This window comes from Schistocerca piceifrons, chromosome 2 (assembly GCF_021461385.2).
Source record: "Schistocerca piceifrons isolate TAMUIC-IGC-003096 chromosome 2, iqSchPice1.1, whole genome shotgun sequence".
NCBI lineage: Eukaryota > Metazoa > Arthropoda > Insecta > Orthoptera > Acrididae > Schistocerca > Schistocerca piceifrons.
Genome location: NC_060139.1, coordinates 760,231,252 through 760,255,546, shown reverse-complemented (window position 1 = coordinate 760,255,546; position 24,295 = coordinate 760,231,252).

Sequence of the window (24,295 nt, the reverse complement as noted above, 5' to 3'; positions counted from 1 at the left end):
TGTAGTTCCTTCTTTCATAGATCAACCAAAGTGTTTCTTGTGTCACTCAAGGTTTCTTCGCAGTTACTTTCTTTGTGCCTATGTTTTCTTTCCCATTTATGTGACTGCTCTTTTTTAGAAAGATCCATTCGTCATCAAGTTAACTGCAAACTGAGGTAGTCCTTATTGCTGTATCTATACCCTGAGAGAACTACAAACGTATCTCTTAGTTCATTAACAATCCCGTATCTCACTTCTTAGCGTATTGAATTTTCCTGAGTAGTCTCTTAAACTTCAGACTCTTCTCCATCAAAGCTATACCGTGATCTGACTCTTTATCTGTTCCTTGGTGCGCCTCGAATCCAGTATCTGATTTCGGAATCTCTGCCTGACAATGATGTGATCTAACTGAAATCCTCCTGTCTTCGCGGCCTTTTCCAAGTATACGTCCCCCTCTTATGAATCGTTGAACAGAAAATTCGCTGTAAGTAGCGGAAATATAAAGCAGAACTCAAACACGCTGTCTGCTCTCTCATTCCTCATAAGCCCTTATTCTCCCGTAACATTCATCTACTCCTTCCTTTACAATAGCATTCCATACCCCCATGATAAATATATTAAAGTATCCAGAATTTTGTCAAAAAGAGGGCAGGGGTTCCTATTTGTTAAAGAGGACATTAACTTGGCTCATTTTTATAAATTTATTCTGAATATAAATTTATTTTTACCGAAATCTACAATTATTTATTTCTTTAATTAGCGATATGATAACTTCATTCCATTGTCAAACGAATTAAATTACAGCCTTCAATGCTAATAAATTCTATTATGTACAACATACGTTGTCGTTTATATGACGATTATCTACAAATACATCAGAGTTGTAACGGTAGAACTCACGGTTCAAAGGATATTACGAATAAGGTCAAATGGTTCAGATGGCTCTAAGCACTATGGGACTTAACATCTGAGGTTATCAGTCCCCTAGACTTAGAACTACCTAAAGCTAACTAACCTAAGGACATCACACACATCCACGGCCGAGGCAGGATTCTAACCTGCGACCACAACAGCATCGCGCTTCCGGATTGAAGCGCCTAGAACCACTCGGCCACAGCAACCGGCTACGAATAAGACAGGTCACGGTAGAACATTGTTTCTGGAATAAAACTTGAAGAGATTATGTATCACAGTTCCACAAGTGAGTCATCTTTATGCAAGGATACACAGCAAAAAAAAGGACGATTGAGAGCCACCTTCCACTATAAATATCGCTGAACTAGACATATTGTCGAAACCTTACGCAAAACAACATTATTTTTATATAATTGTTTCCACTACTGAAGATCATTACAGTTTGAAAATGATAATAATCATACAAAATATGAAAAGAAATAAAAACTACTAAACCAAAGACTATGAGTAAAAATAATTGTTTTCAATGAACTTTCCTGGCAGATCAAAACTGTGTGCCCGACCGAGACTCGAACTCGGGACCTTTGCCTTTCGCGCGCAAGTGCTATACCATCTGAACTACCGAAGCACGACTCACGCCCGGTCCTCACAGCTCTACTTCTGCCAGTATCTCGTCTCCTACCTTCCAAACTTTACAGAAGCTCTCCTGCGAACCTTGCAGAACTAGCACTCCTGAAAGACAGGATACTGCGGTGACATGGCTCAGCCACAGCCTGGGGGATGAGCACTTGCCCGCGAAAGGCAAAGGTCCCGACTTCGAGTCTCGGTCGGACACACAGTTTTGATCTGCCAGGAAGTTTCATATCAGTGCACACTCCGCTGCAGAGTGAAAATCTCATTCTGGAATTATTTTCAATATTTTTAAATAGATTAAAGAAATGTATAGAAAATCGTTCAGTCAGTTAAATCGTTATGTGAATGTCTTACATATTGGTTATCTTTACATGATAGCAACAGGCAAACTAAGTTAATCAATTTAGGTAAGAATACACTATTAGACAAAAAAAATCGCCGTACCACGAAGGAAATACCAAAATGGGACTGAAATCGGTTTGTATTATGTACATCTACAAATAAACAAATGATTACAATTTCAAAAGAATTGGATAATTTATTCAGGAGAAGGAGTTTCACAAATTGAGCATGTCAGTAACACGCTGGTCCACCTTTGGTCCTAATGTAGGCAGCTATTCGGACTGGCATTGATCGATAGATTTGTTGGATGTCCTCTTGAGGGATGTCGTGCCAAATTCTGTCCAACTGGCGCGTTAGATCGTGAAAATCCCCAGTTCGCTGGAGGGATCTTCCCCTTAATGCTCCAAACATTCGCAACTGGGAGAGATCCAGGGACCTAGCTGGCCAAGGTAGGGTTTGGGAAGCAAGAAGACAAGCAGTATAAACTCTCGCTGTGTGCAGGTGGGCATTACCTTGCTGAATTGCTGAAATGGAAGCCCGCGATGGCTTGTCATGGAGGGCATCACATTGGGGCGTAGAATATCGTCGACCTACAGCTGTGCAAGGGTGCTGGGGATGACAACCAAAGAGGTTCCGCTTTGAAAAGAAATGGCACATCAGACCATCACTCCTGGTTGTCGGGTCGTATGGCGTCTCCAGACACGTCTTCAATGGTCATGGGGGCAGAATATGAAGCGCGACTCATCACTGAAGACAATTCTACTACGGTTAGTGATACTCTGGGCCGAAATTGTGTCTGGAGAACCCCCAGACTGTTACTGGGGTACAAGCCTGACTATCCCCAGCCACACTGGTCGACGAGCAGGACTGACAATCTGGAGTGCCATTTCTTTTCTTAGCAAGAGCCCTTTGGTTATCATCAACGCCACCCTTACAGTACAGTGATAGGTCGATGATATTCTGCCCTGTGTTTTGTTGTCCGGCCCGACGAGCACTCCTGGGCTTACGTTTCAGCAAGATAATGTCTACCCGCACACAGCGAGAGTTTCTAGTGCTTGTCTTTGTGCATGCCAAACCCTAACTACGTCAGCAAGTTCGCCGGCTATCTCCCTCATTAAAAACTTTTGGAGCATTGTGGGCTGGGCCCTCCAACCATCTTGGGGGAATCTAGAGGGAATTGGGCACGAATATCCACTACGATTACATTCAACAACTCTATCTGCTCATTTAACAGTCAGAGGTTGTCCAACGCGTTACTGGCTTTCTCAGTTTGTTAAGCTTCTTCAATAAATCAACTTATTTTTCTGAAATTGTAATAATTTGTTTGTCTGTATAGGTACATCACATCTACAGAGATCTGTCCCATTCGTGTAATTCCTTCGTGACGCGTCGTTTCTGTTGTGTTACTTTGTATTTTAATGTTGTATGACGGAATGAAAAAATTACTTCCTTACACTGTACATGTCATATAAAACGAGAGTCTTCATTGAAAATTAGGTTCTTGTATCAGCTAAAGAACCATTAGGTTTACATAAAAGATGGACTCCTTCGATAATTATTTAAAAATATTTTACTGTAACGGAAAATTGATACTAGTTTTCTCAAACAACATAATTTTTATCTGAACATCTAAATACCACAGAACATGATTTGATAACTGTAGTACAAGTCTTAGTATCCCTTCTTTTGCCATGACATTTAAGACATCTTCTGCCGAAAAGGAAGAGAATAGTGTACTGACGTTAAGGCTACTCCGTTAAATCTTCCATTTCCCAGTGTATTCCACAAGTAAGTCATCACTTGCTTCATTGTAGAAAATAAGTTCCCAGCTTCGCACGTTGATAATGGTAGGGAAGCAAGCACGCGCAAGAGGTACCGTATATTTGGATAGAAGTTCTTGTCACAAGCATGAAAAACCAGCGTAAGTTTACCAGGGAGGACAGACTATTCTTGATAACACCATTTCACACACTATAATATGTACTCTGCTCCAAGATCGTTTTGCGACATTCTATTCTTAGAGTAAACTTTCCATTCGGATAGCTTATCAGAATTCTCCTGATGGAAGTTAATGGGTAACATTATTTCGATTGAAGGTAAAAAATCCGTTTTTAGATGACATTCTATCTCCATATTTTAAATGAGATCATCTGTTGCTGGCAAAAGTAATACACTTCAAGAGAAGACGTGTGGATTATTGTCCCCTTCAGTCTGTTTCTTTACCTGCCTACGTACCTCCATAACAGATTCAACCATTTCTTTAGCTAAGGTTGATGAATGTTCAAATCTCTTCTTGTATCATTTTTCCTCGGCGTATTTTTCGCCATCGAGTCAGCTTTTGATTTTCTCGTTTACTTATTTGAACTGCGGAGCCAGTACTTTAAATTCATGATTGATAGACGATTGCAAATAAATTTACAAAAATTAACGTATTTACAGTATGACCCGCAATCAAACTCACTTTGGTTAAAGCCTAGTTCCCTAAGCAAATGCAGGTTTTGGTATAAGTTGGTTACACTTCTCAAACTCTGATACTATTCATTCTATGGTCTAAAAATAACATATAACCGTAGTTTTTCAGTGAATGTTTGCATATTTTGACCTTACAGGAAGTAAATTCATGCAAATTGCATATGCTGATTTTTTATACTTAAATATTTTACACTTCTGTCCTACATATTAATCATCTTTTTCTAAATCTAGTGCACAATATTACACTATTGTGCACAATAGTTCAGGTTTTGAGTTTTTCTCCATAAAATACGGAAAATCCATAAAGAAGGATCAATTTTTGGGGCACCAGATTTGATATCGTTCTGTTCGACAGAGAAGCTAGAACAATTGCTGGTGGCGAAAATGCAAAGGACCTGGAATTATTCGGCCATATACTTTCCCAGATGTCCTCATTAAAGTATTCTGTCACTTCTTGCAGCGTAGAAAGATCATTTTCTGCATTAAAGAATGTCCCTGCAGATAAACGAATAATCATAAATGAGGAGAATTACTATTAAATTATTGTATGGCTTTTAGTGTCGGGAGTCCCCAGAGAGATGTTCGATTCGCCTTTGATGCAGTTCTATTCATTTAAGCAGAGAGACTGCATCTTTAAGGGAACTGATTCTGTCACGAAGGAAAATAATTCGGAAGGAACTGGCTGTGGCCGACAGTAAGGGACCAGTCTCAGCACTTGTCTAAAGTACAAAAGGGAAAGGAACCACAGAAAAGATTTTCAATGTTGTTGGGGGATGGATTCGAGCCACCTCGCTTCTCGAATCCACGGATTCTCCTCAATTCAGCACAGTGCGTCAGAACGTAGAACTACCATGGAGGTTGGAGAGTTTGTAAAAGCTGGTTGCTGTACATCGTTTTAAAATAAAAGAAAATGCATCACAAGAAAAGATGGACTTCTGATAGTCCATGTTTTTCACTTAATTGAGCATTTCTTGTCATTTGATTGTGCATGGAATTCCAGGCTCAGTTATTACAGCATTACAAGGACGTAATTAAATGTTGAACGAAAGGGGGAGGGAGGGATAGAGAGCGCAGTCGGCACGGACGAATTCAACCAGGGTGCTGAAAGAACTATTTTGGAAACGAACGAGTTATAGAGTGTGTTGTCATCATATATCCCTTCCGCTCGCTACAAACCCGTCCCCAGCGTTCCGTATCGGAAAAGGTATCCATAACTGAGTACACCCATGTGACCACATTGGGCGATATTTTGCCATTTGGGCTACTAAAGTTAGAATGCTTAGCAAATGCAACCATCGGAGTTTGATCGATAAGTTCGTTGATCGACCCGATTTTTGAGCGACACAGGCAAATCCAATTCTATTTTGATGCACTGATTTTGATATAATGTTATTTCTAATTATGTTTGCCGCTCCGCTGCTTTTTGAAATACTGAAATATTGCAGCCTCAAAGTTCTTCCTGTTCCCAAATAAAGACTTCAGTGCTAAAGTTAAACTGCCATTGGCAACTAGTCAAATTATAGATGTGCTTAAATATTTCACTTACCCTAACGCTGGTGGACGAATCAAAGTAAGTTTACTTCTTCTTTCTTGATGTAAATTTATCAATTACTAGATATCATCACAGCAGCTCAAATACAATGAACGCCAGCACACCGTACATTAAACTGAAGTGTAAGTAAGATCTGCAATGATAGATGGGCTTGTTGACTATGGACAGTGCGTATCCCGTTTTCGTCGTATGACTGAAAACCCAGGTATCTTTCAATTTCATGATGGGGTAACTACTTACTGTGTAGCTTCATTTGGCTGTTAGGGACCCCATGGACTCTTCCTCCCTCCCCCCCCCCCCCTCCACCAATCACCTTCTGCTGCATCCTTCTTTATAGTCTCAAAAAACATTAACCGTGTCTCTTCATTCCCTAGTACTTCCGTATCTCACCTCTTTGAGCACTGATTTTTCCTGAGTAGTCTCTTAAACTGCAACCTACTATTCATCACTACTACATTGTGATCTCTGTCTATATCTGCTCCTGGGTACGCTTTATAATCCACTATCTGACTTCGGAATCTCTGCTTGACCATTACGTAATCTAACTGATATCTTTCCGTATCTCCCGGCCATTTCCAAGTATACATTCTCCTCTTGTGATTCTTGGACATAGTATCCACTATTACTAGCTAAAATTTATTACGGAACTCAATTAGACTTTCTCCTCTCTCACCCTGGTACCAAATGCATATTCTCCTATAATCCTTTCTTCTACACCTTCCCCCACAGCTGCATACCAATCTCCCATGACTGTTAGATTTTCCCCTGCCTTAACGTTCTGAATTACCCGTTCAATGTCCTCATATATTTTCTCTATCTCTTCAGCTTCGGCGGCTTGCGACGTCGACATGTATACCTGAACTATCGTTGTCGGTGTTGGTTTGCTGTCGCTTCTGATGAGAACAACCCTATCATTGAACTGTTCCCAGTAAGTCACTCTCAGCCCTACCGTCCTATTCTTAACCCTGTCATACCATTTTCTGCTGCTGTTGATATTACCCAATACTCTTTTGACCAAAAATTCTCGATTTCCTTCCATTTCACTTCGCTGACTCCCACTGTATTTAGGTTGGGCCTTAGCATTTCCATTTTCTGTTTTCTAGCTTCCCCACTACGTTCAATCTTCTGACATTCCACAGCCCGACTCGCAGAACGTTGTCCTGTCGCTGGTTATTCAACCTTATCGTCACCTCCCACTTGTCAGTTCCCTCCCAGGCGTCCAGATTGGGGACTAGTCCGGAATCTTTTGCCAATGGAGTGAGCGTCGTGATACTTTTTTCAATTGTTACAGGTCACACGTCCCGTGAATACACATTATGTGTCTGTAAAACAGTGGTTTCGGTTGCCTTTTACATCCTCATGCTATCGATCACAGGTGATTCTTCCGCCTTTAGGAGCAGTTTCTCTCTCTATGGCAAGAGATTGCCCTGAGTCTCTGTCCGCTTCTCCGCCCACTTTTACATGTCCGTTTGTAGAATGTGGGTAACTTCTTATCCCGAAAGCCTTCATCTGCCACTGCTAATGACTGTTATTCAAAATTTTTAAACGGTAGTGGGGTTCGAAACCAGGGCCGAGGACGTTTTGGTCACTAATCAAAGACGCTAGACTACATGTGCATGCCCGTACTGTCCTATAAATCGTAGAACACGGTACACTTAATGTGTTCTTTCCCCTTTAGCGTTTTTTATGAGTCCATTCGGCCGTGACTTCTTTTTTATGGATGACGATCGCGACCTCACCGAGCAGCGCAGGTGGAGACGCTCTTCTAACGAGAGGATATTCGGCTAAAGGGCTTGCCTGCCCATTCCCGCGACCTAAATGCCATCCAGCAAGTGTGCGATGCGTTGGAGGCACGTATTGCAGCACGTCCACATGATCCAAAGACCGTCCCGCATTTGTCAGCTGCGCTCGTGGAGGAATGAAGCGCCCTCCCACATGAACTCGTTACCAATCTTGTGGCCATCATGGGAGCACGTTGTAGGGCATCCATTGCCGTCCACGGTGACGACGCACTCTATCTTGAACTATGTCCAGCCTTTTGTAATGTGCTGTGGCTATATCACAGACATTTGTTTAATTGCGTACTTTTTTAGTTACCGTCAGTTCTTTCTATGTATGATCCGATTCCTATCGAGCTGTTTAATTGGGAGTAATATGTCATGAGAAAGTTACTTTCATCCATAAGTTTTTCACACCAGTGTATTACATACTTCACCCGCCGGCTATGTCGCTGTTACAGGTTGCCTACTTGACGCCTTCCAAAAAGAATGATATGCAATATTTCTAACAGTTGTTGACTGCACTCAAAAATTTAAAATGCTCTCATAATCTACTCATTCAGGGCCATAGATTTAAGTTGATGGTTCAACACAATAAGTCAATTATTGATTCTTTTAGCGACCCCCTGACTAAGAGGGTACAAGACTGTTTCGACTACAGTGCAGAAGTTTCGCTGGGAAGCCCTTATACATTCTGCATACAGTTCCGATCTCACCCCATGTAATTTTCAAACTATTGATGCGATGATACATGGTGTAAGTGCGCTGCTTCTGTGTTGGCAGCGCTGTGTAGCGCTTTGCATTGGATCTCTGACTGCGCTTTTAAATCGCCAGCAGTGTTGAGCATTGGAAGTTAGCCGCCAGCAGTGACGGAAGTACTGTTGGGCAGTTGGAGGTGTACAGCCAACAGTGATGGATCTTAAATGTGAGAAGTTAGCACTGACGGAGGGTAGAGGGCTGAAGTGTTAGCGTAGGCTAACGTTCTGGAAGTATCCGAGTTGGAGATTGAAAATTATTCATGATTATATACCTTTGTACTGGGTGTCAATGACGATTTAGATTCGTGTCTGAGCTGGATGTCACATTGTTAAGGTAAAAAATACATTATTTGGTTTGCAACAAAATCTCTCCTTTGATAACCACATACCTATTAGTATTTAGTGGCTTTAGTAGTTAGAATCTTTTATTTAGCTGGCAGTATTGACGCTCGCTTTATTGCAGCAGTTCGCATAATGAAGATTTTTGTGAGGTAAGTGCTAAATGAAATGTATAGGTTATTGTTAAGATTTCTTTTTATTTTTAGTCAGGGCCATTCTTTTGAATTAATTATTTGAAGTCAGGTTGTAATAGTTTTGAGCAGTCAGATTGCTTGCGCTAGAATATTGTGGGGCAGTGTTAACATGATAAAAAGAAAAGTAAAGAGAAAGTAGGCTCAGTACGTTCAGTTTTACTCATCTGTTTCAGAATCAAATAACGTAAGAGTTTCATCTTCTCAGTCACTCTGAAATTTAAGTACTGATTCAGACATTTAGATAAAGAAGTTTCAATGTAAATGCCGTGCGGCTAGGGCTGCTGCAAGTCTTTTAAGCTGACGCCACTTCGGTGACTTGCGTGTCGATGGGGATGAAAGGATGATGACATGGACACCACAACACCCAGTCCCTCAGCGGAGAAAATCTCCGACCCAGCCGGGAATCGAACCCGCGCCGTTTAGTTGACATTCCGTCACGCTTACCACTTTTTTTTTTAATTTTAGGAAGAGGAAGGTCAATGCATGGTACACGCCGCACTAGCAATGGGGTCTCTTCACGGCAATGCCAGTGCGTCGAGGCCCAAACCCCTCCCACCCCTTTTTTCATGTCCCCTGTTGGGTCATAGCACTAAGTGTGCAGAAATCTTAACACAAAACTCCCATTCTCCGATGTAAGAAAGACAAAAACACCTCTTCTCTGAGTAGAAACTGAACACTGATAAAACTTAACCATTCTTCTTGAATCACACAAATATTTTGGAAGTCGAACACGAGTAATTCTGAACAAAATGTTTTCAAAAAACTCTTCGTGTAACATAGAAGTTTCGGAATCAAGGTAATAGTAAATAATAATAAGAACTCAAGTGACTTTTAATTATCTTCTGTTCGTTCTCGTTCAAGGTGTTGCAGTGGTTACACATATTTAACCGACACTCATTCTTTCAAAAATGATCTTCAGCATGTTGCCGTAGAGCTTCTTGTGGTTGCGATACGTGCTGATTTTTGTGTATTCACACTTCATGTAAACGCGGAATTCTATCTCGTTGTCCGACCCGTTTGTTGATGACATTACTAACATATTTTCCCAGTAACCAGCTAATGGTGTTGGTTTTTAATTTCGGAAAGTACGTCATGTCTGATCTCAGGAGGAGCGATGGCGTTATATATTCCGTCGAGGATCTGGTGAGAAAGGCGATTTGTTGTCGGATCCAATTCCAGTTATTCACATTGCCTCCACAGGTGAATCTGTGGATGAGTGTATCCACCAGATTGCATTTTCCACAACGGTATATCTCATTTAAACCGATCCCATATAGTCTCTCAAAGGTGCTGATGACATTGTTAACTGTTTTGTACCATGCGGAAATAGCGTCTGTAGATAGCCTGGTATAGTTGATGTTCCGCCATACAGCTTTCCAGTTACAATTAGGGAATTTCTTTTCAATTTTGTTTCTGCCCTCATTTAACTTGCTTTCAAGTATGATGTCGCGCTCTGTGATACATATGTTGCTTCTGATTTCGTCACTAAGGTAACTTGTTTCGTGGAAAAAGTTCCTATCATACTGCATACGGACATTAATCCTTCGCACATCAATCGGTGCTTGTAGGCTATGGGGTGTCACAGCCTCAAAGAGCTTTGCGGTTATACATTGTGGAAGATCTCTGAGCATGTGGAAAGTCCGTTTGAGGAACAGAGCAGACGCTTTATTTCGAATTTCCACCAAACCGAGGCCCCCGTTTCTGACATCCAGTATAACGGTAGCCGCACCAAACCTGAATTTGTCTCCTCGCCATAAATAATTGGTAACAGTGGACATGATCCCTTTCGCTACAAGTTTGGGGATTGGAAATACCTGTACAGTGAAATACGCTTTAGACAAAAAACAGGAGTTGATGAATCTGACTTTTTGCACCTGGTCCATAGTTCGATGGATGTTCTCCATTACAGCAGCATGAACTTTCCTCCTAGTTTCCGTCCAGTTAAAAGCAGCCATCCTCATCGGACATGCCATTAAGGTTATTCCCAAAGTCTTATGTTTGTTGTCTTCTTTTGCCCATGCCAGTCAGAGGTGATCTAGGCCCCGAAGATTCAATATTTTACTTTTGTTTTCATTGTTGTCGCTCCCGACGCTAGACAATACTTTTGGATTTCTTTTTCCAGTGTAACTGTCTCCTCCTTATTCCTTATTACAGCACCCACGTCATCAGCATCAGCTCGTATGACAGTTCTCTCACCACTCAATGTTATGCCTGTTAATCTTACGTGGACAGTGCGGAGAAAGGGCTCTAAAGAGTCGGAAAATAAAAACATAGATAAGGGACTGCCCTGTGGAACACCTCGCCTTATCTGTATGGGTTTAGATGTTTGGACAATGATTGCTATTTTCGCGTTTATGCCTGTTGCAATATTTCTTGGCATGTTGACAATCTGAGGGTGGAAAGCCATTCTTGACAGCGTCGGAAGGAGGTATTTATGACTAACGCGGTCAAAATCTTTGTTGAAATCTATAAAGATTAAAGCACATTTTATACTTGTCACTGAGGTAATTGCAATGACGTCTCTGTATGCAGATAGACTGTCAAATATCGTTCTGGTTGGAGATCAAGAGTGATGATGACTCAATATTTTGTTTGAAAAGGCAGAGAGTCTTTTGTTGATAATACTCGAAATTATTTTGTAGTCAGAATTTAGTAGCGAAAGAGGCCGAAAATTGTTTAAGTTGGTTCTGCCTTTACTCTTAGGAATCACTACTATTTTACTTTCCTTAAACTCTGCAGGGACCGGTTTTCCGTTCAGGACTTCATTCACCATGGAAGTGATCTTGTCCCCAATTATAGACCAGTAGCGGGCATAAAACTCCACAGGGAGGCCATCAAGTCCCGGAGATTTTTTGAGAGGTGAGTTACGCACTGCCTCACGCACTTCATCTTTAGTAATAGGTGACAGGATGTCAGCGTTTTCTGTTTCCGGCAACTGTGGACCTAAAATAGTGAGAAAGTCCTCGAGAGCTGCATCGTCCACTGTGGTAGGGGCATATGAGTTGTCATAGTATCTGTGGACTTTGTCCAGTATTTCTTTCTGGCATGTGAGCTTTGTACCAGTATGCGTCTGGACTTCATCAATAAAAGTTTGACGTCTGTTTTTAGCATGCCGCACCAAGTGATACAGAGAAGCTGTTTCATCTGCTACTACTGATGTGGCTTTCGATTTAATTTTTAGTCCCTCCATCTGTTGCCGTTTAATGCTTAATAACTTGGCTTTTGTTTTTGTTTTTTTATATCATTCAGATGAATTGCGTCATCATGTGCCTGTTGATATAAGTCTCTTAAAACTTTATAATAAAACTCCATTGTATTCCTCAACTCCCTGTGCCTCGCTACACTATACTGCATGACAACTTTCCGCAGCCTTCGTTTAGCCCTCCTAGTTCACCAGTCAATAACTGTTGGGTGCTTGTCTGCGGTGCGGAGGAACATAGTCCACGCTACTCTTATTTCCTTTTCCAGTTCTTCGTCAGTTAAAACAGAGATATTCAGATTCCATTGGCCTCTGAATCGACGGGTTGGCTGTACACTTAAATTAAAGCAAGTTAAAAGTGTACTGTGATCGCTAAAATACACGGGAACAGTTTCAACGTTTAATAAAAAATTTTGCAAATTTGGTGACACGTAAATTCTATCTAGTCTGCTGCGAGAGTGGCTGGTTATATAGGTGAACTGGACTGACGTCGTGTGCTGAAGTTCCCACACATCCTTAAGTTATAGATCACTTACTAACTGTTTTAACTGTGGCGAGTAGTTGAAATTGGGTTGTTGATCTTTCTGGTTTGAAACACAGTTAAAATCTCCACCTAGCATAAGAGAACACGGAATTTTCCTCAATAAATAAATAAGTTCACCTTGAAGAAACTTCGCACGATCCAATTTATGGGAATTTCCTGATGGGGCGTAAAGGTTAAGCACGGTCACATCGAAAATTTTTGTGCCTACGGCTCTTCCTGATTCTAGTCGTTCGATTTCAGTCACCGGAATGCCTTCCCTTATAGGAATGGCTGTACCGATATTGGCTTCCGTAGAAACATTAACAATTTCAAAAAAAGCCTGGGATCCGAAATTCCTTTATCGCAACTTCTTGTAGCAACGCGACATCTGTCCCAGACTGGTACAAGAATTCTCTTAGTGCTGCCAGTTTCGAGGGTGACTGTATTTTATTAATGTTAATAGTAGTAATGCTATAAGCTTGCATACCAGATGAAGCTGTTTGAGATGAGGATCGGTATGATTATAGCACCAACGTGCTTCTCTACAAGTCACGATCTTTACAAGCTGTGTGTCCATTACATGTACTAAGTTCCTAGAAAATTTTTTACTGCTTTTAAACAAAGTGTTTGAAAAGAAAATTATCCTGAAATCCTAACAATGTATTGCTATAAGTCACTGTGGTCTTTCTCTTTCTCCTCGTCAGTGTTGGCCCTGATGACTTCATATTTAATATTATTTTTCTTGATGTCTTTCTTCTCTAGTGTGGCTTTCGCTTGATGACGCGTGACAGCAAGACCTGGTTTCGGTCGCAGCCTCCGACAGTGGCCGTCTGGCGCAACGACGGTGGCGTGCGAGTCGTCAATATTTGGCTCCGGCGTGTTGTCTGTTGTGTTGCCTTGCTGGTGAGGCGGTGATGCTTGTTTATTTCCCCCTTAGGCGCGGTGTTGCGCTTCGGAGTCAGCAGGTTGTTTGCTTGGTACTTCCTCGTACTGTTCGCACTGTATGGGCTGTGCACTTGATGCGGTTATTGCAGCTGTGACCTCAGGCTCAGGGTCACATTTCTGTGAAAGGTCACTGCCACCTGCGTCACTATCTGTTCGTGGCGGTACAATTCCTTGTGCGGAAATGGGAGCCACATCGACCTGCATTTCATCTCCTTTTTCCACTTCAAACAGATTTTCAGGACTTGGCTTTGGCTTCCTTGCTACGTGTGTTTCACAGGAAGAGTCCTCATCAATATTTTTTTTCAGTGTCCTCTAGAGGACGCTTGTTAGTGGGAAAACTCGCTGACACGGGACGGAATTTTAGCAGTTAATGCAAGTTTTAAAGACGGAAATTCATCAACATTTAGTGCAACACTTTCGGAAGTAGTAACAGGATCCAGGACAGCCGCCGGTTCTATTGTGTTACTGGCTGGCAGCAAATCGTTGAGTGTTAATTTCCGGCGTTGTGTAAGGTTATTTTTTAGCACAAAAACAAATGGTTCAAATGGCTCTGAGCACTATGGGACTCAACTGCTGAGGTCATTAGTCCCCTAGAACTTAGAACTAGTTAAACCTAACTAACCTAAGGACATCACAAACATCCATGCCCGAGGCAGGATTCGAACCTGCGACCGTAGCGGTCTTGTGGTTCCAGACTGCAGCGCCTTTAACCGCACGGCCACTTGGGCCGGCGCACAAAAACACGGCGAGGGCAGTCTTGACGGAGGTGACCAGACTCGTTACATACAGGACATGTAGGGGTTTGCCCTGAGTAAATAGCATGCGCCTTGTGCCCGTCAACATAGATGTGGGAGGGAATGTTTGCCTTCACTTCCATCTCCACGGAGCGAATGCAGTTAAAGTACTGCAGCTTGAAATGCGAAGCCTGCCTTTCGTTTCCTATTTGCCTGACAACCCCATACTTTGAAAGGACATCTTTAATTTTCGAGTTGTCTACTTCTATGGGAATATTCAAAACCCTAACATTTCTAATTAGAGACTCGGAATTCCTGAGTTTTACAGTACTTTTAGTACCATCACGGTGTATAAATTGCGTTTCATAACCAATTTTTTCCAGAAAGCGGTCTACACTCACGAGATCGTTAAACTTTACAAAAATGCAGTATTCATCAGAGTCTAGCTGCATGGTATGAACAGATTCAGAATGTAGGCCAATTACCTCGATAATCCAGTCATGTATTTCAAGTGCAGAGGGCTGTACTTGACGGGTGTACTTGTCGAAGGTGAAATCACTGTGTTTTTTCTCACGGAGTTTGCCATGGTGCTCTGCAGCGAAGAAATTTCGGACAACGCCGAAATCTCAACGGCACTACGTAGAAAGACGACACGAACGAAGACCAATAGCTCAATTTATAACAATTCACGTACAAAACACCAATAAACAATCACGAAACACGAAAACACTGGCGTAAACACTGAACGTTCATGGAGCAAACTTGGGGAGCGTGCGACCGCGGCGACAGCTAAAGCCAGACTGAACCACTCAGCTACCAGGGGCGGACGATGCGATGATAAAAAGGATTCGTTGCCTTCGATTTACTTTGGACGAAAAGATGCTCGCCTGGGTACAATCATCGTTTTCATAAGCAATTGCAAACATTTTTCTATGAAGACATTGATTGAGTTTTCTCACATTGGGAAAAAAGTATCAACAGTTATGGCGATTACTTCTGAAGTGATAAAGAGTTTACTCACTGTTTTCCATCTGTCTCGTTTTCATTTAATTGTGCATTACATCTAACTAAGAGTGGCCAAAAATCATTGGAACCAAATCTGATAGATAAGGGTTCTGAGGCCACAAATTCAGGATTGAGGCAGTAGTGGGATAAATCCGGTTTTGGAGCATTTTTGAAAATATTAACTGACTAGTTAATTAAATTTATGAAATAAATACCCCCTTCCGCCTATAGGAATTCCCCAGGCCATCGGAGGGTCCCTGGTCCTCACCTCTGTGAAATCCCCAGCCCTTCCAGTCCCTCCCCTCCGGGATATCAGACCCGTATGCTGGACGCACATCAGCTTAATATCTGTTACATCCTGCATCACATGACTAGAATATTCAAGTCATCTTTGCGTCACGACGGAGTCTGTCACAGGATGGCTCCTCGCATAACTCTCTTAAGGTACACAAATGCATCGTTACATGCGAAGCCTCTTAAAGTAGGGAAATAGCGGCACAGAAGAGATGATAATATTAGTTTAGTACTTCGTATCACTTATTAGATTAGGTAATACACTACTGGCCATTAAAATTGCTACACCACGAAGATGACGTGCTACAGACGCGAAATTTAAACGACACGAAGAACATGCTGTGATATGCAAATGATTAGCTTTTCAGAGCATTCACACAAGGTTGGCGCCGGTGTTCTCATACACAAACAGCAGTTGACCGGAGTTGCCTGGTGAAACGTTATTGTGATGCCTCGTGTAAGGACGAGAAATGCGTACCATCACGTTTCCGACTTTGATAGAGGTCGGATTGTAGCCTCTTGCGATTGCGGTTTATCGTATCGAGACTTTTCTGCTCGCGGTCGTCGAGATCCAATAACTGTTTGCAGAATATGGAATCGGTGGGTTCTGGAGGGTAATACGGAACGCCGTGCTGGATCCCAACGGCCTCGTATCACTAGCAGTCGAGATGACAGGCATCTTATCTCCATGGCCGTAACGGATCGTGCAGCCACGTCTCAATCAATGAGTCAACAGATGGGGACGTTTGCAAGACAACAACCATCTACACGAACACTTCGACAACGTTTGCAGCAGCATGGACTATCAGCTCGGAGACCATGGCTACGGTTACCTTTGACGCTACATTACAGACAGGAGCACCTGCGATGGTGTACTCAACGACGAACCTGGGTACACGAATGGAAAAAACGTCATTTTTTCGGATGAATCAAGGTTCTGTTTACAGCATCATGATGGTCGCATTCAGGTTTGGTGACATCGTCGTGAACGCATATTGGAAGCGTGTATTCGTCATTGCCATACTGGCGAATCATCCGGCGTGATGGTATGGGGTGCCATTGGTTACACGTCTCTGTCACTTCTTCTTTGCATTGACGGCACTTTGAACAGTTTACGTTACATTTCAGATGTGTTACGACCCGTGGCACTACCCTTCATTCGATCCCTGAGAAACCCTACATTTCAGCAGGATAATGCACGACCACATGTTGCAGGTACTGTACGGGCCTTTCTGGATACATAAAATGTTCGACTGCTGCCCTGGCCAGCACATTCTCCAGATCTCTCACCAATTGAAAACGTCTGGTCAATGGCGGCCGAGCAACTGGCTCGTCACAATACGCCAGTCACTACTCTTGATGAACTGTGGTACGGTGTTGAAGCTGCTTGGGCAGCTGTCCCTGCACACGCCATCCAAGCTATGTTTGACTCAATGCCCAGGCGTATCAAGGCCGTTATTGCGGCCAGAGGTGGTTGTTCTGGGTACTGATTTCTCAGGATCTATACACCCAAATCGCGTGAACATGCAATCACATGTCAGTTCTAGTATAATATACTTGTCCCATGAATACCCGTTTATCATCTGCATTTCTTCTTGGTGTAGAAACTGTAATGGCCAGTAGTGGATATGTGATTTTATTACGCTGGTCATGTCTTCCTATGTAGATAGGAGACTGAAAATTCGTTAATAGATCTCGACGTAACGAGAAAACGCCTGATTGCCGCTCCAGGTCGCAAACATATCTTTGGCAGTCCCGTCCTCACTTCCACCCGCCCGGCGGCAAGTCATTGATATCAAACTGATTGACTAATTAATTAAATTGACCAAAAGAGTTCCTTTTCACGGTGAATCAATTTTTTTCGTGCAGTGATATCGCACTCGCAATGTTCTTTTGGAGAACGGTATTGAGAAAATCTACAGATCTAACATTTGAAGCTAACTGCAGAAGGTCTCCACTGAGGACAACATACACTGTGTGATCAAAATTATCGAGACACATGGCTGAAAAAGACTCATAAGTTAGTGGCGCCCTCCATCGTTAATGATGGAATTCAATATGACGTTGGCGCACCTTTAGCCTTCATGACAGCTTCCAGTCTCGCAGGAATCCACTCAATCAGGTGCTGGTGGACGGTTTCTTGGAAAATGGCAGCCCATTCTTCACGGAATGCTGCACGGGGAGAGGTGTCGATGTCCGTCTGTGAGGTCTAGCACAAAGTCGGGTTTCCAAAACATCCAAAAGGTGTTCTATAGGGTTCTGGTCAGGACTCTGTGCAGGCCAGTCCATTACAGGGATGTTATTGTCGTGTAATCACTCCGCCACAGGTCGTGCATTATGAACAGTTACTCGATCGTGTTGAATGATGCAAGTGAGAAGTAAGAAGGTGCTCAAAACCTCAGTGTACGCCTGTGCTGTGATACTGCAAAACATCAAGGCCTCCTCCATGAAAAACACGACCACGCCACAACTCCACCGCCTCCGAATTTAACTGTTGGCACTATACGCTCAGGCAGATGATGTTCACCGGGCATTCGCCATACCCACATCCTGCCATCGGATCGCCACATTGTGTACCGCGATTCGTCACTCCACACAACGTTTTTCCACTGTTCAATCGTCCAATGTTTACGCTCCTTACACCAAGCGAGGCATCGTTTGGCATTTACCGGCGTGATGCGTGGCTTATGAGCAGCCGATCGACCATGAAATCCAAGTTTTGTCACCTCCGGGCTAACATATAATATTTGCAGTGGATCCTGATGCAGTTTGGAATACCTGTTTGATGGTCTGGATAGATATCTGCCTATTACACACTACGACCCTCTTCAACTGTCGGCGGTCTCTGTCAGTCAACAGACGAGGTCGGCCTGTACGCTTTTGTCCTGTACGTGTCCCTTCACGTTTCCACTTCACTATTACATCAGGAACAGTGGACCTAGGGATGTTTAGGAGTGTGGAAATCCCGCTTACAGACGTATGACACTAATGACACCGAATCACCTGACCACGTTCGAAGTCCTTGGGTTTCGCGGAGCGCCTCATTCTGCTGTCTCTCGATGCCTAATGACGACTGAGGTCGCAGCACAATGCACCTAATATGAAAAATGTATGTTTTTGGGTGTGTCCGGGTACTTTTGATCACGTAGTGTACATTTTGTGTAAGGACCACGAAGACGAGATACGAAAAATTAGCACTCATACATAGGTGTAGAGGCAGTCATTTTTTTCCCTCGCCCTATTCGCGAGTGAAATAAGAAAGGATATGGCTATTAGTGGTACAGGGTATTCTCCGCCACGCACCGTTCGATGGCTTCCTAAGTATGCGTACAGATGTAGATGTAAATTTGGTCTTCCTATTTAGATGTCAGTACATCCATTTATAGGCACACAAATATGCGAAAAGGAAAAAATGTTGTCTCCTATTTATCGAGAAAACGAAAGATGGAACTTCTGCTGCTGATTGCCTCTCAGTAAAAATGTTCCTATTAGTCTCTAATTTTGCCTTTGCAGTCATTTCGTGAGATGTGAGATTTTTGTCAGAGTATCACTTACACTCCATATTCCCAAGAAACTTCTAGTCTTTACATACAGTATTTGACTCCATCTGATTTTTAATAAATGCCCCCGCCAAGTAATTCTCTCGAAATCCCATAACGTTGGACACTACTGTTCTATTGGCTAGATGACCATCTAGTCCCCCACCCGTCACTGGATAGATAGACAGCTATCACAAAGACAAAAATAGCATGCCATTTTTTTTTTTCTGCAGCAATATCGACGGAACCGCCCTGCACTTCCAATTTATCTCGTTCCTAAGCTGTTTATGTATCCGTATTACCATCTTCGCGTGAACATTTTTGTACTTACTCCCTCATTTCGTTGATCAAGTTAGGTGTAGACGAAAGTAATCTCATTAGAGTCACTTCTCGAGACGTATATCGCCTACGTCTGCTCACGAAGATTAGAAGAAGTGGTAAAGAGATCACCTCACAGCCTCCTGTTTGTCAGAATATCGCTTATCCACCATATTCGCACGAATCTTCCAGTTCTCGATCGCGAGGTGTATGTGCGAGGGAGTAATATGTTGGGCCACAATTAGAAGACGCGGTAGAGAGATAAGCTTTCAGCCTCCCTTCTAACGGAATATCGCTTACCCCCACGTTCGCACGAATTTTCCACTATCGGATACATAGCGTTATATATCATGAGGCAAACTACAGACCCCCCGCAAATTCTCTCGAAATTATGTCACATTGCGATAGCACTCTTCCGTTAGTTTGAATGCTGTTTAGCCCTCTATCCGTCAGTGGTAATGAAGAGAGCTAACACAACGAAAAAGAATAGCACAGTAACGTTCAGCACCATGAGGAGCTCGCCTCCAGGTATTCCTTATAGTGATTTGTAGTCAACGACGGAATAGAACAGCAGCAGGACCCTTCGGCTACCACAGATTCATCTTGAACACCCACCAGCCCCCTATCCTCTGCAAATAGCTGAAGCTTACAGGTGTCGCAACTCTGTTATATACAGGCGCCTAAATCTAAATACGTATTCCAGAAACAACTACAGGGTGTGGAACATGCCGTACAGTATTATCAATTTCTTCGTTTCTTTTCCAATCACATGCGTAATCATCGATTAAAAGTGAATGTCAGTATGCCTCGTTATAGACCCTAATCTTCTGTGTGATAGCTACGCCAGATTTAAATTTTTTTTAAACCAACGAAGCCTTACTGCTGCATTTTTACTATAGGAGGACTGTGCAAACAAAATCTGATGCATTTGCAAGTCTTCGGTATCGAATGATAGTGTAATATGTCCTGGTACGTGTCCCAGTCTCATTTATCGCATTCCACTGATCACTACGCTAGATATGAGACGGCATAATCGTATCAGATACTTCGTTGACAGCATGGTGTTTCGTGAGGAATTCACCACCAGTTGTTCAGTAGGGCTGTAACTCCATGATACAACTCTAACAGTATCACAGAGCTTCCAACACGTACACTATCCGCTGAATCATTTACGTTGATGGAACTGGTTTACACCTCCACGCATTATTCAGAGGTACTGCTAGATTAGGGAACGATTTGGGGTTTAATCGTAGCATTGTTTATTTTATCCCCACGCGCTCTTCGGGAGTGCACCGACGATGATACCGAATTCCGTCTAGAACAGAACGTATCCACCTGGTTGTGCGTTTATACTCAGTGCATGTGTTTATTGGGAAGCAAAGCTAGTACCTACATGTTTATCCGACTGTCGTACATCGAGAGCTAATTAATCAACAAGCCAAACCAAATCAATATCAATGTTTCCTCCAGCAACAGCAGCCATTTTAATGCCTCTTACACCTCGATCCCAATCGTAGCGCCACAATCTCCCGTTGACATGCCGACGGGAACTGCAGACACTCACCTCCCACAGTCACTTCTTAGTGGATGTACATAATACACCTCCTTAAAAATCCATGCAAATGAATTTGAACCTAACATATTCTTCTGCGTCACCTTACCGACCTGTCAATCATCAGTGTTTAGTATGGTTCCCTTAAGATTCCAGTAAATCAATCTGACCCCGACATATGCAATATTCTTCAGTCCGCTCCAGATGCGTACAGCTAGGCATTTTACTGCTGCTTACGCTTCCGACGACAGTGCACAGCATTTATAGTCCTATTAGTGTACGATATATTTAGTTACGTTCAGGTCAACTACCAGCCCACCATAGGTCTTCCCACTGGCTTGCAGACAACTGCATCACCTGTGAACAGCCTACATACAAAACAAATGCGTCGTAAGCCGCTGTGCAGTGCACGGTGGAGGATACATATACTAGTATTCTCGAGTAACCTCCCATCCCAATATCACGCTCTGACGGGGTAAAAAATGATGATCTGTGTACTTCCATATACTGTATACCCTAATCCGCCCTTACATATCCATAGCATAGCTTCAGGGAGAAATAGTTTATCTTTCCCAGAGATTCATTTTTTTTCCGTTACGTATTCGAATGGAATATGCCAACCTATAAGGTCCTAGCAACATCTATATGTTGCTTTTGCTTCGCAGACCAGCCACGTAACAGAACTGATGTGCACTCACACGATTGGTGGACAGAGACTACGTAGTGCTGAGCTGACGAATCGATGTTACTGTCTGTAAGTGTTAATGTCTTGATAGCAACTGACAATGACCTCAACGTTAGAGTGGAATTTGAGAATGTATGGTGAGGTATGAAGACGAAGCTCGTTCAAATAGAGTCAGAGAAGTTGTCTGACGAATTGACACATAAACAGGGGGGCAGTTGACGGTCAAGTACGGCACGTCGTGATTCGGCATTCCCGTCTCCGCTAGCAGCAGTGTTAAGTGCATCATTACTCATTGTAGTTGGTACTGGTACATTAAAATTAACGGCTCGAGAGTCATTGCAGAGCGTATTCCCAAAGCATCTAAGTGTCATGCACACACGTGGTCTGCAGGAAGCGGTATGTGCTACGGTGGAGCGAGAGTAGATCTTGCTGAAGGCAGCGGGAGCATCAAAACGAAGCTGTGCCATTTGCGTTTTCTGTCAGTCAATCATTCTAAGATTAGCGAAAGTTCAATGCAAGATGGTTTATCTACTCCTACAGGTTTCCGATGCAATAAATATAGAATTCAAAGGATACAAAAACAATTATTTGCGAAATACCGTCTCATAGTTTCCAAATGTACGTCAATGCTATTTAAGTAGAGAGATCGTTTGTGTGCTCTTCCCTCTCATGATTAACAAATGTCCTATTAAATCCACAGTCTTCTACGCCATATACATCCGTATAGAACACCACTCCTGATTTCTAAGTGCAATATAGGTCACAAACGACTGTCAAGGCTGTTTAAATACAGTGATGCCGTGTATGGTGCTCCCTTCCACAACTAACAAATATTCCATCAAAATTACAGTCTTCCACTCCATATACATCTCACACTGATATCAGTAATGTACTTCCGTAACATTAGTATTCACACAGGATCAAACTCGAACAATCCATCACCTTTGTTATAATTCAGAGCTTAAAAAACAGGTTCTTTTTAACGAAGGAAGATGTAAACGGTTCTCACAAACGTTATGTACACGCACATATCCATTCTGATTACCCGATTCCATAAGATACTAGCGATCTATAGAAAGCCATTACAACTTCACAGGCTGATGTTCCATTTCTACGTCAAGCAGTTCTGCTATACATAAAGTTTTCCTATTCCCTACGCATGCTTACCAATTTCTCCTAATAAACTCCATGCTACTAACTATGGAAAATAGTACAGTGTCTATAGAATGCCTAGACTTCCCCCAGTAGAGGTAATATGTGACATCATCCTTCTATCCGACATATATTGCAGAGATTAAGAAACCAAGTATTTTAACCACAAATCCGATTACATAAGCTGTGTAATGCTTTATACTGAAGTATTATGATGGACGGCCGTGGGCAGCACAGAGATTTACTTTTTCACCCTGAAATACACCCCAATACGGAATCTAGTCGCTACTGGCTTAGAGGGGTGTACATTTCCTAAAGCATTTGTTACCGCATCATATGGAACAGGGTAGTACTTTACTGGGGGACGAAATTATGTCTTTTTATTTTTAACGCCGTGGAAGACTGCACATGTTGATAGAACAGTAGTATTATACACTGCTGGCCACCGTAAATGCAACACCCTGAAGGAAGCATCCGAATCAAGTGAAATTTACACCATGAGTTTGCAGCGATGAGCTATGCAACTGATTAGAATTTCAGTGCAGACGCACATCACGCGCGCCTGTGGCGCCACCTCATAGCGCCATTTAAGGCTTGGCGATTTCGACGAGTGTACGTTCGGCACGTGTGTTTACCTTGTGGTTGTTTCACAAGACGATCAGTTATGCCTCGTAAACAACAGCGAACATCTTTTGATCAAGTATCCGAGTTCAACAGAGGAAGGATAGTGGCTTACCGAGATTGTGGATTATCATACAGAGAAATCGCTAGTCGTGTTGGACGAAACCAAACAACTGTAATGCGGATATGTGACCGTTGGATGCAGGAGGCTACGACGGACCGACGTGGTCGATCGCATTCACCTCGGTGCACCACTGCACGTGCTGATAGGCAAATTGTGCGCATGGCAGTGACGGATCGCTCAGTGACATCCCGAACCATAGCACAGCACATTGCGTCTGTAACGCATCATCCAGTGTCTGCGCGTACCATTCGACGCCGTTTACAGCACAGTGGTCTGTCCGCAAGACGTCCATTGCTTCGTCTACCATTGACGCAGAACCACAGACGTCTCCGTCGCCAATGGTGTGATGACAGACGGATGTGGACGGCAGAATGGAATGACGTTGTCTTTACTGACGAGGCACGCTTCTGTCTGCAGCACCACGATGGTCGGATTCGAGTGTGGAGACACCGTGGAGAGAGGATGCTGGACAGCTGCATTATGCACCGCCACACTGGTCTTGCACCGGGTATTATGGCATGGGGCGGTATTGGATATTACTCTCGCACGCCTCTAGTACGCATTGCCGGTACTTTAAATAGCCGGCGCTACATATCCGAGGTGCTGGAGCCAGTTGTCCTTCCTTACCTTCAGGGCTCGGCC